General features: G+C 40.9%; 1 long non-coding RNA gene across 1 annotated transcript in view; it reads right to left on the bottom strand.

The window, feature by feature from the left end:
• LOC133393347 (uncharacterized) overlaps positions 1–12,000 on the bottom strand; it is a 59,133-nt gene extending 47,133 nt beyond the window's left edge. The window contains exon 1 of the long non-coding RNA XR_009766112.1: positions 11,580–12,000. This is a non-coding gene — a long non-coding RNA (uncharacterized LOC133393347). The remainder of the gene's footprint in view (positions 1–11,579) is intronic.
• Between the last annotated feature and the right edge of the window lie 1,284 nt (positions 12,001–13,284).

Below are 13,284 nucleotides of genomic sequence, written 5' to 3'. Positions count from 1 at the left end.
ACGGGCTTCACCGACTGCTAAGATCCAGAAGGCTGGTAGGATACGATGGTAAGGCGCAGGAGAGCACAGCAAATTCGATGACTGGATCAGGTGAAGTGAGACCTGTCGAAAATCGGGTGTCTACATGGATGGGAGGCTGCAGCCAGGGACCGAGCATCCTGGAGAATGATTTTGACCGGGCCATGTCACACCGATGCGCTCTATTAGGAGTAGGCTAACAAGAGAGAGAGAGAGGCAGGCTTAGTTTATGAAAATATGTCAATTACTTAAGAAGATAAAGTGTTTAGTGTGCACTACTTCCTCTAATTTTTTTCAATCATGTATCTTTGACATCATGCCAAATTTAAAAACCGCAAAACACCATAGACTCACCTACAACCCGTCAAAACTTTACATCTAAACAAAAGATATGTAAAGAAATTGACGGCTACTTCACGCAACTTAGGCATTTATTGGAATTTTAATGACACTTTTAATAAAACAAAGCGTGTCTGGAGAAGAATGGCTAATGACAAAATACACTAGAGACGTTTAGAGCAGTTGTTGATGAAATTTGATCACTTGTCACTTGTCACTCAAAGCGGCTGGTTGTGCTCTCTCACTCTCCTATTTCCAAGTTGATTTTTTACCGCGGTTTTCTTGTTGATTAAGGCTTGAATTGTTTTAGTTCGGTTAATTTACACTCGCGCGTTCACGTATCACAAATTTGTGCGGCACCTGTGAATTGTACGGTTCAACATATAAACATTGCAATCCGCCTGCGGTTGTTGTGATCACTCACTGTTCAGTCGAACTTTGGTCTATTTTGCGATGGCGTCTGTGATCTGTAAGAAATGTGAAGGTGCTATTAGCAACGATCCAATTCCGTGCTTCGGTCTTTGTGAACACTATTACCACGATAAGTGCATTGGACTTTCAACCCCGCTCCTGCGTGATTTTAAGAAGTCACAAAATTTATTCTGGGCTTGCGCGGATTGTGCTCAGCGTTTGCGGGCCGTTGACGCTTTACGCTTCTCGCACGGCCTTTCTCGTGACGCTGCCTACCTGTTGGAATCGTTGCAGTCCGATTTCCGCGATTCCTCACGTTCTGTGCAGGCGGCATCAGCTGGCTTGCGACTTGAACTTTCCTCTTCACTGGATTGTTTTAGAAACGAGATAGCTTTGATGAAACAGGAATCAGCATCGTCAATTCGTTCCGTGAAAGATTTCATCGACTCACTTACTGCTTCTCACTCAATGGAACGCAACTACTCACAGGCTCCACTACTCACAACGCTTGATGAAGTTAAGCATGGCATCAAGGAGCTTGATCTCATGCACCGTGAGCTTCTCACTTCCTTCAACTCACTAATGAACAAGCTCAACTCACATCTTGCCACGCATACCACTACATCGAGTGCTCACCATTCTGCGATTCCTGCCTCGCACTCAACGACCACGATTCCAGTTGCGGCCTCTAAGCTCACCCATCAAGCTGTTGGTGAGAATTCTTCTAAACGTCGATTGTTGGATCGCTCTCCCGACCCATCGCCTACCAATACCGTTACACGCGCTATGCTTTCATCGGGCACAGGGTTGTCCTGCAATAATATTACGACCGTTCCTGAACGCCCACCCCGTACTTGGGTCTTTATCTCCCGTATTGCTCCTGATACTCCGATTGAAGCGATCCGCGAAATGGCCTGTTCTAACATAGGGACAGACGATATCTTGGTATATAGCCTTGTACGACGCGACCGGGATCTTTCTACGCTCTCCTACGTATCTTTTAAAATTGGTGTACCGGATTCGCACCGGGCTATTGCTTTGGCTGCTTCAACCTGGCCTCGCGGGATCTCTTTTAAGGAGTTCATCGACCTAAATCCCCGCTCCGTCAATGTTTGGCGACCCACTACTGCAGCATCCCTTGCACCTTCTGCGCCTATTAATCGTGAATCGGATCATCCTTCCTCGCCACCTTCTATCAACCACACGACACAACTGCGAAACGCTGATTTCACTATTTCTCCAGATCATGGCCCTATGAGCTTGCCTTATACGCAGTACTTTCAGCAAGCGTAAACCGGCTGATCCGGCTGAAAATTCTCATGAACTACCGACTTTACCCGAATTGATGGAAGCTAACCCTGCATCTAATACACATAATCCGTCCGACTCTCTTTCGCCGTTAATAACTTGCAGCGAGAGCACTCCCGGCGCATCTCGCTCTCTCATCCCTTCGATCGATCAACTAAACATCTACTATCAAAAAGTATCAGGATTGCGCACAAAACTAGACGAGTTACGCCTCTCTGTCTATCTGAGCTTGATATGGATGTGTTTGCATCGTGCGTTAATCACTTCATTCCTACTGGTGTATCTCGTGAAAATGTTTCTCTGCTTGATGGAATGTCGGTAAACGGTTTGCCGCAATTATCTGGCATAAAAAATATACGCGGAAGTCAATTGGACCTTTTATTTGCCAATGCTGCCAATGCTATGCCTTCTTGGAGCGCTGCTCCCCCGTCATAGCTTCACCTGTTCCACTCGTCGCGCTAGACAATCATCATCCTGCTCATGAGACAAGTGTGCTCCTTACGCACTCTCGCCCTGCATCCTCTCAACGAATACCTACGGCTCGTATGTTCAATTTTAGGAAACTGGACTACCAAAAGCTTCATCATATTTTAGCCGGTACCGATTGGTGCTTTACTGATGATGACATAAATCAAGCTGTAGCAGCGTTTACTAATGTAATCACTTCCGCCTTCCCTTCCTGCTGTCCTCTCCTATCCTGTCTACCGATCCCGTCTTCGCTCCTTTTCCGTACCATAAACTCCTTTCTACTCCTTCGTGAATAATTATATACTATAGTCAGCAAGCACTATTGCTGTAACCCAACGTGGCCGAGCAATTAATAAAATAAAAATAAATAAAATAAATAAATAAATGAAATATGATCATCATCGGTCACATGAATTTTACTAGCACGCCAAATGTACCATGTAAGCTTTATTTTATTACAACTGTGTTTCATTAAAAAGGGTCACTAATAAGAGGGCAAATAAGCAGCTGAAGGGAATAACTCATATCAGAGATAGAAATGAAGTGAACATGCTGTTTATAGTTCAAGAGAAACATATGAATAAAAAAGGCTTTTTGATGAAAGTATTACCTCGTATAATTATATCCCATAGTACCTTGTCTTATGCTTGCTAAATGAAAACAAGAATGCACAGAAGGCTGTGCCCAGTTCAATCATTTTACGAACATAATTATTTACCGGCATTTGGATTTATAATCTCAATAAGAAAAAAATCTATTTCTCAATATGCTTCTTCATCTATACATAGCTTATGATCTTTATTAGAAGGCGTATCTGCAATGCTTTGAATATCAAGTAGTTGGCTTAAGGGGATATTGTGTATGAAGATCACGAAATATATGTTTCCCTGGCGATATATTACAAAAAAGGCGAAAATGGCCCGGTGATGTATTATAAAAAAGCTTCTCAGATCAGAAAGATCAGGCAAGATCAATTTCCATCCAGATCGTCGTTCCGTAGCAATAACTGGCAGTTCGAGTAGGTATATTAAGTAGAACCCTGTATTTTCGTTACGCAACCAAAGAAAAACATGTATGGGTAATCTTCTATCTATCTATGCACAGGTGTGTGCACTCATTGTCCCCTTTGTATTGAACTGTCACTTTTCAACGGCATAGATAAACGAAGAGGTACCCATATAAACGGTGCTCCACTGCACGAGATTTTTTTTAGAGCTTAATATAAATTATCTGTTGACTACAATAATATAATTATTTGCAAATGAATATATCAATGCATCATAATTCTTATTTTCTGTTAAAAATAATGTTCTGTACCATATTATTTGTTTATTAAACGTCAATGATAAAAACATATAAAATAAGAAATGTGTACTCAGATACCTGTATTTACAACTTATAATACTTAATCATAAACTTATACTATGTTGGGTAAAACCAGGTATACTGGGTCAGCTAAAGCATATATCGGGAAGTACCTGTATATGGTATATGGATCCAATAAACTCCGTGGTAAACCAAAAACTCAGTGGTATCCAAACGGATGATAGCCATAGCAGATCTTAATTACCTACGGTTATTACGACGGATAAGAAGAATCGAAGCTTCGGGGTAAAATCATTGTAATCATTGGTTTTGTATTCCTCGGATTGCATATTCTTCTATTTATAATTAAAAAGAAACATCAATTTTATCCCGTGTGCAACCGGGTAAATCAGTTAGTAGGGTTTATAAATTATTATTGTATTTGTTACATATTCATACAAGATTAATATTCTGTTTATTTTTAATTTTCAACTCTATATTGTACCTGAGCAATCATGTATGGGATGAAAATTGCTATTGTCCCGCTTTTTGTTCTACGGTGCCCACTGTTCAGTGACCAGGCGGCTCCACCGAGTGAAATACAAACGAAAATTAATTACATTATAGGTGCTTTAGTACGTTGAATATTTTTGCGCATTTTTTTAAGTCCAGCGCACCGGTAATGTGTTTTGATGAAGTGTTAAAATGATCAAAAATTGTGCACAGTTGTACATGCTGTGCATATATGTAAGACCCGGTAAAAGAATACAACACAGATTGACGACAAGTTTCCTTAAAACGTTCAAATTAAAATAAGTTCAAGACACAACAAGACAAGTTCAAATTAAAAAAATACGCAAATTGCAACGTAAAGAAATGTTTAGGAACTGGTGTAGTATCTGTTGAATAGAATTTGACATGGAAAAAATGTTGGACATTGTTGGCCATTCATGTGCAAAACAATCAGAGCAAGGAACGTAATAGTTTTGCAAATTCCAGAATTTAAGTTGATGCATTTACTGTTTGTGCAATAATATTTTTGAGAACTGCTTTTACATGATGAATAGTTCATTACTAATCAATGAGAAAAACAAATTGATGTTGTTTACTAGCAATAATATATAGACAATATTTTGATTTTTTGTTCATAAGTAATACCATCAACGGTAAACTCATTCCTAAATAATGTGCAAATAATCTAAATACAAAACTGTTTACAAACCACAGAGTGACTGGACATTCATTCGAAACTTGATATAAACTAGGTAAAAATAAATAAAATAATATATAAAAAAAGTAAAAAATATATAAGCTGTAGTCTGAAAACAGTTTATGTACTAAAATAATGTTTGCTGTCTGAAAACTGGCCGGCAGTGTACGTGAAATTCTTCAATTTGCCCCATTAATTGAAAAGTTTGACAACCCCTGGTAAATAATTATAGTACGTAACCGCTAAATGAGAGGTTAAATTTGTGAGAAAAATGCACATTTGCACAATTTCTCTTCGTAAGGTTCCGGATGTTCCAGTTAAAAAAAACTCCAGTAAAACACATCCGGTTAGCAGCCACATACTGTATATGTATATGCACCGCCAGACACTCTCAAACAAGCAAGACAAATATCGTCACGAACCTGTAAAATTCTATAAGTTTGTTCGAGCCGGACGTCTCGTTTGATGGTTACCAGAGCGCCGCCTAAGTTCACGTTGATCGAGAATCAGTAAATCGTAGACAATCATCTGAATCTTGTACGCAAGTTTTGTTTTATTGTATGCCAACAGATGGCGTTGTAAAGGAACACGCACGCAAAAAGCTCACTTTTTCAAAAATTTCGAATATTTAGATTAACGACAAAATGTAAAAAATCTTACAATAGTAAAAATATATACATATACATATATTAAAGATACCTGTAGGCAGCTTTTTAGGTGTTTCTCATTATTTTATTATTCTTAAATTTAATTATGATTTTGACCTTTAAGTTTACTAATGTGTTTCTCAAATATTATACGTTGGGATGAAGTTTACATTTTCACCAATGCAAAAATCTATGATCGAGGCGCACCGATTTTCCCGAACCAGTTTGATCAATGTTGTAATGTTTAGAGAACACGGGGAAAAATTGGCACTCTTTATTAAAACATTATTGCAGGGGCAAAGAAATTAAGGACTCAAAACATATTCATTATTTCAACACTATGTAAGTTTTATACTCCGTTATGAAACAACAATGAAGAAAACTATAAACTAAGATATAAGGGCCAATCATGTGACTCGAGTGCTAGAAAAAAATCGTCAAAACTGCTGATTTTCTATTATGATGCGTGTTAGACCGAAAATACACGGACCGGAATTTCGCGGCCAAACTGTCAACGGCTACTTTTCCGAACTGTCATATCCATACATTTTTCAGAAGGCGGAATTCCGCGGCCTCGAAATTCCGATCCGTGTATTTTCGGCCTTAGACAACTCGATTTGTCTCTGGTTTGACATATCTAACTGAACGAAGGACATTTGAATTACCTGACACAAACCAACAGTTTTTTTTTATCTAACAGCTTTCCGTTAGGTAAAAGCTACATAAAGCGTTTTGTTTTATGGTTTTACTACTAATTGCATATTTTTAAACTGGACAAATTGCATGTAATTACATTCAGAATGGATTTTTTGGAATGTTGAACTGATTCTATTGAATCATCTGGATTCATCTGAATGTTGTACTGTATAAAGTGTGGGAATAACAAAATGAACAGATTGTAGCAAAACATATCACAATTTGGTTTATGCTAAGTTCGAAGTTCAATAGCAGGAACGAAACGAACCTGGTAGACACAGTCTTTCCCCAAGTTACGCGAATAATGCGTTCCGGAGACATTCGCGTGACTCGGATATACGCTTAAGTCGGATATCACGTTTTACTGCCACAATATACTTGATTCATAATGATTTTTGATTGAATTTATTACATTTATATAATTTATTACGTATTTGATGCAATTGGTGTAGAAACCCCAATTTTTCTATTTCTGTTTTTTTAGTGATTTAAAACTTTTGAAAAAAATGCTATTTTTTTGACAAACAATAGAGAAAATTGTACTGATTTGACATCTTAATTGTCAAAAATAAAAATTCGCGTAACTCGAGTGTCGCGTAACTCGGGGAAAGACGGTACAGAACTAACTTCCCATCACTAGTAAAAACCAAATCCAAAACGACGACCAGTTTTGATAATGTTGCGTGCAATTTTTGCAGGTTGTATACAACCCCGTAGCTTGTAAATTTAGGTTTTTACCATTCTCCCTTCCTACACTTCGTTGCCCGTTTAACAGCGTGACCATCAGGCAGGTCATCAGCCCGCCTCTTTTACTTAAACCGTCCTGTGTCAACAGAATGATACGCAAAACAGCAAACGGCACGCCAATCCGGTACAAACCGGAACACAACTTCAACAGCAAACCGATTCTGTTGACACCAAAACCAGCCAGGTAAACACAAACCAGATCCGCAAAACGTGAGCTGATGTCAGAATGCTCTAAAGCGGTGTGTTTACACTTTTCGCCAAGATCGTTTGCGAAGAAATAGCGACGCATTTCTTTCCTGTCTTAATTTTGTTTTCTTTCGTAGCAGCAAAACAACATTTAAAGTGATCGTTGTTTACCGGCAAGAATTGGGCGATTTTGTTTGTCCCGTGCGCCCGCTTGTTGTTGTTCCGGGTGTTTACAAAATTGTTTATGATGGGTTTTTTTCATCTCTCTCGACCAGCTGTGTGGTTTGTTGTTTCGGTTCATATCAGAAGCAAACAAAACCACCCACTGTGCGCTGATCGATTGGTTTTAACAACTAGAATTGCGTTGAAATTCTACAATTGGGAAGTCACCAAGAATCAGGATATTGATCCAAGATCCGAGACTGGATCATGCTTCCAAGTACGTTTTCTACGTACAGGCTAGACCCGGTGTGCTGCTACATGACTGCAATTAAAAATCATGACCGATCTTTACGTCACACAATCGATTAAAAAGTTGTAGTTAAACAATCATAAAATTACCTTGGAAAATCCCCCATGGAAGAGTACGTGCTTTTGACTTTGGCATCTCATATCAGGTAAAGTACTCATTTTTATTTGTATCTTGTCTGGCCCAAGGAAATGGTTAGGATCACTGACTTTTAAGGCTAGTAATCATTAGCTTTCCACCCTGTAGTATGGTCATTGTGATTCCTGATGCATCATGCGTTATTTATGGCACGGGAAACGGGGGCCCCATCCCTAACCTAAAATAGTTGACCATCAGCCCCACCCAGAGCACATGTGCCCCATGTGCACCATTTGTGGACAGCTGCAAACCTGCATAATAACCACACTGTCTGGCCGTGATCGATCGATGAATGAACCGTGCGCCATCGAGTGCTGCGGGCGTGCAACCACGGGTGATGCTCGAAAATAGCAAACACCGAATAATACTTGCTCGGTCATGGTTTTGTTTTTGTGCTTCCTCCCCGACTATTGTTGCACCATCGTGTTCGTGTAGTTGACGGAGAAGATGTTAGTCTCACCTATCCGACGATCCCGACGGTTGCCCTGTTTGCCCATCGACCAAAGGCAGGCAAAAATACCTGCGTCATCACCTCATTAGCAGTGTTGTGTTTGCAAAAACCGCCTGTACAGTGGGCGCGTGCGTACTGTCGGTTACACGCCCCGATCAAACACACTGCACTTACAAGAAAGCCGATGGTCCGGTGGTACGGTGGAGGGCGCGCGCTAGATCCTTCCTTTCAAATCGGCCCGAGATGATTCATTGGAATATCCCAGCGAGTGTTCCGCTCAGTTCACGCGAATCGTCAGACCTTTCTTAGGCAGGAGGCAGAGTATGTATGCGTCACGACCGGTACGTCATCAACCACCAGTACAGGCGAACGAAGGTGGTGATGCTCGGTCGCTTCGAAAGTTGATTCCCACATCTTATCCGAATTATTGGTGGGGTGAATGTGGCAAACTTCTTCAACTGAAATGGCCCGAAGCGGAGAGAAGAAATACCGGTTTTTTTGTTTTTCTGGCATCATCAAGCACCAGGCATCACCAAACGAGTGCGTCATCGTTTTGGGGTGGGTTCTCGAAGCGCCCAAACACACGCTGCTGTTTGGAAAGCAGCGCGCCATCAGCAAGAATGCATGTGTGCGTGTGTGTTAAATGTGGGCAGCAAAAGCAGTTGATGATCGCAAAGGCGTCCAAACGTGGAATCACGTAATGGATGCCAGATACATTGTACACATGACTACACGTCCGCATTCTGATCGGATGAGTTCCGGTAGGAGGGAATAACGTATCTGAATTGTAAGGCTTATTTTTATCTGATGACACATTCCTTTGAGATTCAAAAGAAGAACCATTTGCCATTCTGGCTAAGGTGCGTTGTTTATTGCCGTATTGCATGACTTTCATTGGTGCTGCGTTTCCCTCTCTGTAATTAAAAGATATCTGTCCATGGATGTTGTTCTGATTAAAGTCTTGAAATCTTGCTATCTTGAAGCTAAATTAAAAATAGCCGAATTAAGCTATGAAACTTCTTAATTGTCCTTTTGTAATCATGACATGACATTTCCTACGGTGGTCGTCACATGTAGATTTTCCTATAAGCGGTCTGAGTGGCCGCGGGGCGCCCCGGCATAAAGGGGCCTCCGAGCTAAACTACCACATGTTAGTTCTCTTTTATAAGCAATTATTTTATTATTTATTTATTTTGTAATTCTTGTCCGCCAATGATGGCCCCACAAGATATCGTAAGTTATTATAGATTAATGTAGCGCAGACCTTCACTAATAGTAGACATAGATGTGTGAAAATCAACTCCTGCATAGAATGAATTAAAACTGCATGCCATTGCTGATATCGGTTCATTTGCCACATAATTAGTGCTATGCCTATCTACATACAAAAGGGACGATGAACGAGGACTAGAGCGAGGAACGTGTATGTTCACTTTGCTAAATAAGCGAGGTGCGTCAATTTCTCCTTTTATCAGTTTGGCCATAAAGATTGTTTTAGCCTTTTCACGCCGCTTCTCTAACGATTCTTCACCTAACAATAAGCATCTTGTCCTACAGGGTAGCGTGTCACCATTTGGCCATCTAAGCTTTTTATGATAGATATGAACGGAAAACTAAATCTTTCTCAATGTAGTACAATCTTACAAGTAAGTGTGTGGAATGTGATAACGTTTATAACAATTAATAGTTGTTACGAAGTTTTGGGATATTTTTTGAAGGCCTAGACAAACTTCACATACTTTCGCACTCTTCCATATTAAAAAAAAAATGAAAAAAAAAACAATAAAACCTCTCCTGACAATAAGTCAATAAGCTCCTGGGAAGTTTTTTTTAAAGATTTTCATCGATGTTCTCGACCACAAGGACGAAAAGACTACAAATACGCAAGTACAGGATAATCATTGTCGGACGCTTGGATTTCAGGCAATGTTTATATATCTGTGAAACAGGAAATCACACAAACGTTGTGTAGTGGCTTTCACTCCTCATGTACATAATTGAATAAACAAATGAATTGCAAACTCTTCTCTAAATATGCAAAAGTACATATGATTAAAATTTATTTTTTTTGTTAAGCTTTCCAAATATGCCTTTTAGATGTACTAGACCAATTGTCAGGTTGTTACAGTGATCAAATTGGTTAAGGTCAAGGCAACTGAATCAAGGTAGAACAACTAGATCAGTACTGAAATTTGGAAAGTCTGGAGTTTTAATAACAACAGTTTATCATTTCATTGTTTGACTAATTTCAATATAAAAGACTCTTAGCTTAGTAAAACGACCAAATGCGTATTTGTTTTGACAAACTACTATAGAAAATGAATTGTTTCGTACACCAAACATTGCTTATCGAATTCAGGATTATGTATTTAGTATTCGTAATAAAAGATGTTCATAAAAAATGGGATATTATTATCGGGACTTTGAAATATGGCGGGAAACTATGGGCCCCAAATCGTTCCCCCGGTTGAGGCCCCGAGATGCATAAATCCGCCTCTGGTGGTCATTAAGAAACTGGGGGCGGGTACCTTATAATACATATTTCAAAAATCAGATCTGTGTATATGCTCAAGATATGAGCATCATTCATCTACGACTCTCCTACTAAGATTAAGATTACTAAAGAGTGGATTAAGCTTCATGGAAGCGAATTACATCGAATTACAGGTAGACGATGGTAAGATTAAAGAGGTTCTTGGTACTATATTTTTGTTGGAACAGCCGTGATGCGTCTATTTATAGAAGAATTATGTAAATCACACGACATTACTATCGTGGAGAGAGACGTTGGCACGGGACAGAGATATTGTGGAAGACTCGGGCAGCAAGATGAATCGTAGTAAATACACTCTTCAGTCGATGATTCCAGGACTAGCGATTGTCCGACAACGAACTTCATATCAAATGCAATCGAGTCAGACAATCGTGTCGTGTATATTTATATACTGCTGTTTACAATCCAAGATTCGCAGAGCAACTTGACGAATGGTTTCCGTACCGTAACCACCTTCTTCTCATGGAACCACAGTCGATTTCATCCAAAATATACTCCTCAATCCCCTACAGCTCACCACCCATCAGTGTTACGCCAAATTCTTCCCCTATTTTCGTTCCACATTCACCGAGCAAAACAGATCCGGATCAGTCCGGTCGTGCGGCATCGCATTGGAATAAACATCAACTCACCTTTCCTCCGGGTGGGGCACAAATCACATTCGCAAACACAACACACAAAACGGCCTAGGCGCCCACCCCAGTTTGATGGTAGCAAATAAACACACATGCCGTCCGACCCGGCCCAGCTGAACCATGTTTTTTGTTTTCGTTTTTTTAGGGACACAACAAATTATCACACTGAAATAAAAACCCGCACTTGGTAACTCGCACGATAAATTCGCACGAGGCAGCCTCCCTAGCAACCGACGCGCAACTAGATCGCTCGTCTGACGTTTGTTTTGCTTGCTCTATTTCTTCGTAGTATTTACGGGGGAAGTGGGAAAGACATTTCGTTGACTTGCTTTTTTATCTTCGCTGCATACAAATCATAACAAGAAAGTGTTTTGAAGGAAAAATGTCCGTTAAATGCTAGATAACGCTGAGCGGGTTGATAGCTTCAGATATGGCCAATTATTTACAAAACAATTGAACCGATTTCACATTTTGTTTTAATCATTTTATACCTGGAAGGCCCTTCAAATGGTTGAAATCGTTACAAATACAACCGTACGGACAATGCAAGTTTTATTTTTCTCGACGAAACCTGTTACTCATCGAACTCCAAGATGAACTGAAAAGCAAAAAAAACATCTCCAAAGAACTCCAAGTTGACGTGATAATATCAACCCGAAACCCCGGTATCTCCATGACTGGAACACCGAAAGATCGATAATTCGAAGGACATTTCGTTCGCCTTCGGGTGTGGCATTGCCGGGTCAGCCGGGAAACTACGCTGAAAATGTTTTCCTCTTTTTTTCCCCAGGACAGTGTAAAACACTGAATCAGACCATTCGAGCTAAGCTTTTCCCTCCGTGGTGGAGCTTTTTTTCTCTTCACCTTCGTTTATTCTGCTGCCTAGCCCACGCAGCATTTCCAGAGGGCTGATTAAGATAATCACAAATCGTACGCATTACCTTGATTAAATACAACAATAGCCACCCGTTTCCCAGGAATAAATCCCCCACCAGGATTGGGAAAAAAGTGATTGTTTGGAGGCGAAAGAAAATAAGCTCCAGCAAGCGCATCAACTTTTCCCTGACACGCCGGGAAAAAAGGCGGTAGATGTTTGTGATCAATTTGCCCGGCCGGTTTCCGCTCGATATTGCGCGGGTGGCAGTGGACTGACGTAAATTCGCACACTCCGGCAAAAGGGCATTGAAAGGACGACCGACTTACGTCATTCGGCAGGTTCCAGGAACTCACCCACCTTCGCCATTCATCGCAGGAAAGCCGATACCGGTGAAAATACACACGTGTACGCAAGGCTTTTGGTGCGCCCACGCAATTTCAGGGACATTCCAGGGCCGCCCGGCCCAATGTCAGGATTCAGTGCCAAGGCAGCCCGCCCGGCAGGACGAACCCAAGGCAAAGAACAAGGTCCTGCGCATGCCCGTTTGCCCGGTTTGCCGTCGACCGGGTTGTGAATAGCAAACTGCCGGGACCGGGCCCCGGCTACCGGCACCCAAGCGAAACCCCTTCGTGAGGGCAAGGGGATGCGGGGTGAGGAACGGGAACGGGAAGGACACGAACCCGCTAACGTAACACCAAGCCGAGCTCGCGTAATGACGTCAGCAGGACGGTTTTGTGAATCGAGTCCTTTTTACAGTACATGCGCGCGTAATTTGATGAATGAAGTGAGAGTGAGATCACACTCCGTGCTCCGTTTCGTCTCGCT

This window comes from Anopheles gambiae, chromosome 3 (genome assembly GCF_943734735.2).
Source record: "Anopheles gambiae chromosome 3, idAnoGambNW_F1_1, whole genome shotgun sequence".
NCBI classification, from domain to species: Eukaryota; Metazoa; Arthropoda; class Insecta; order Diptera; family Culicidae; genus Anopheles; species Anopheles gambiae.
This window is presented reverse-complemented; position numbering and strand designations above follow the sequence as displayed.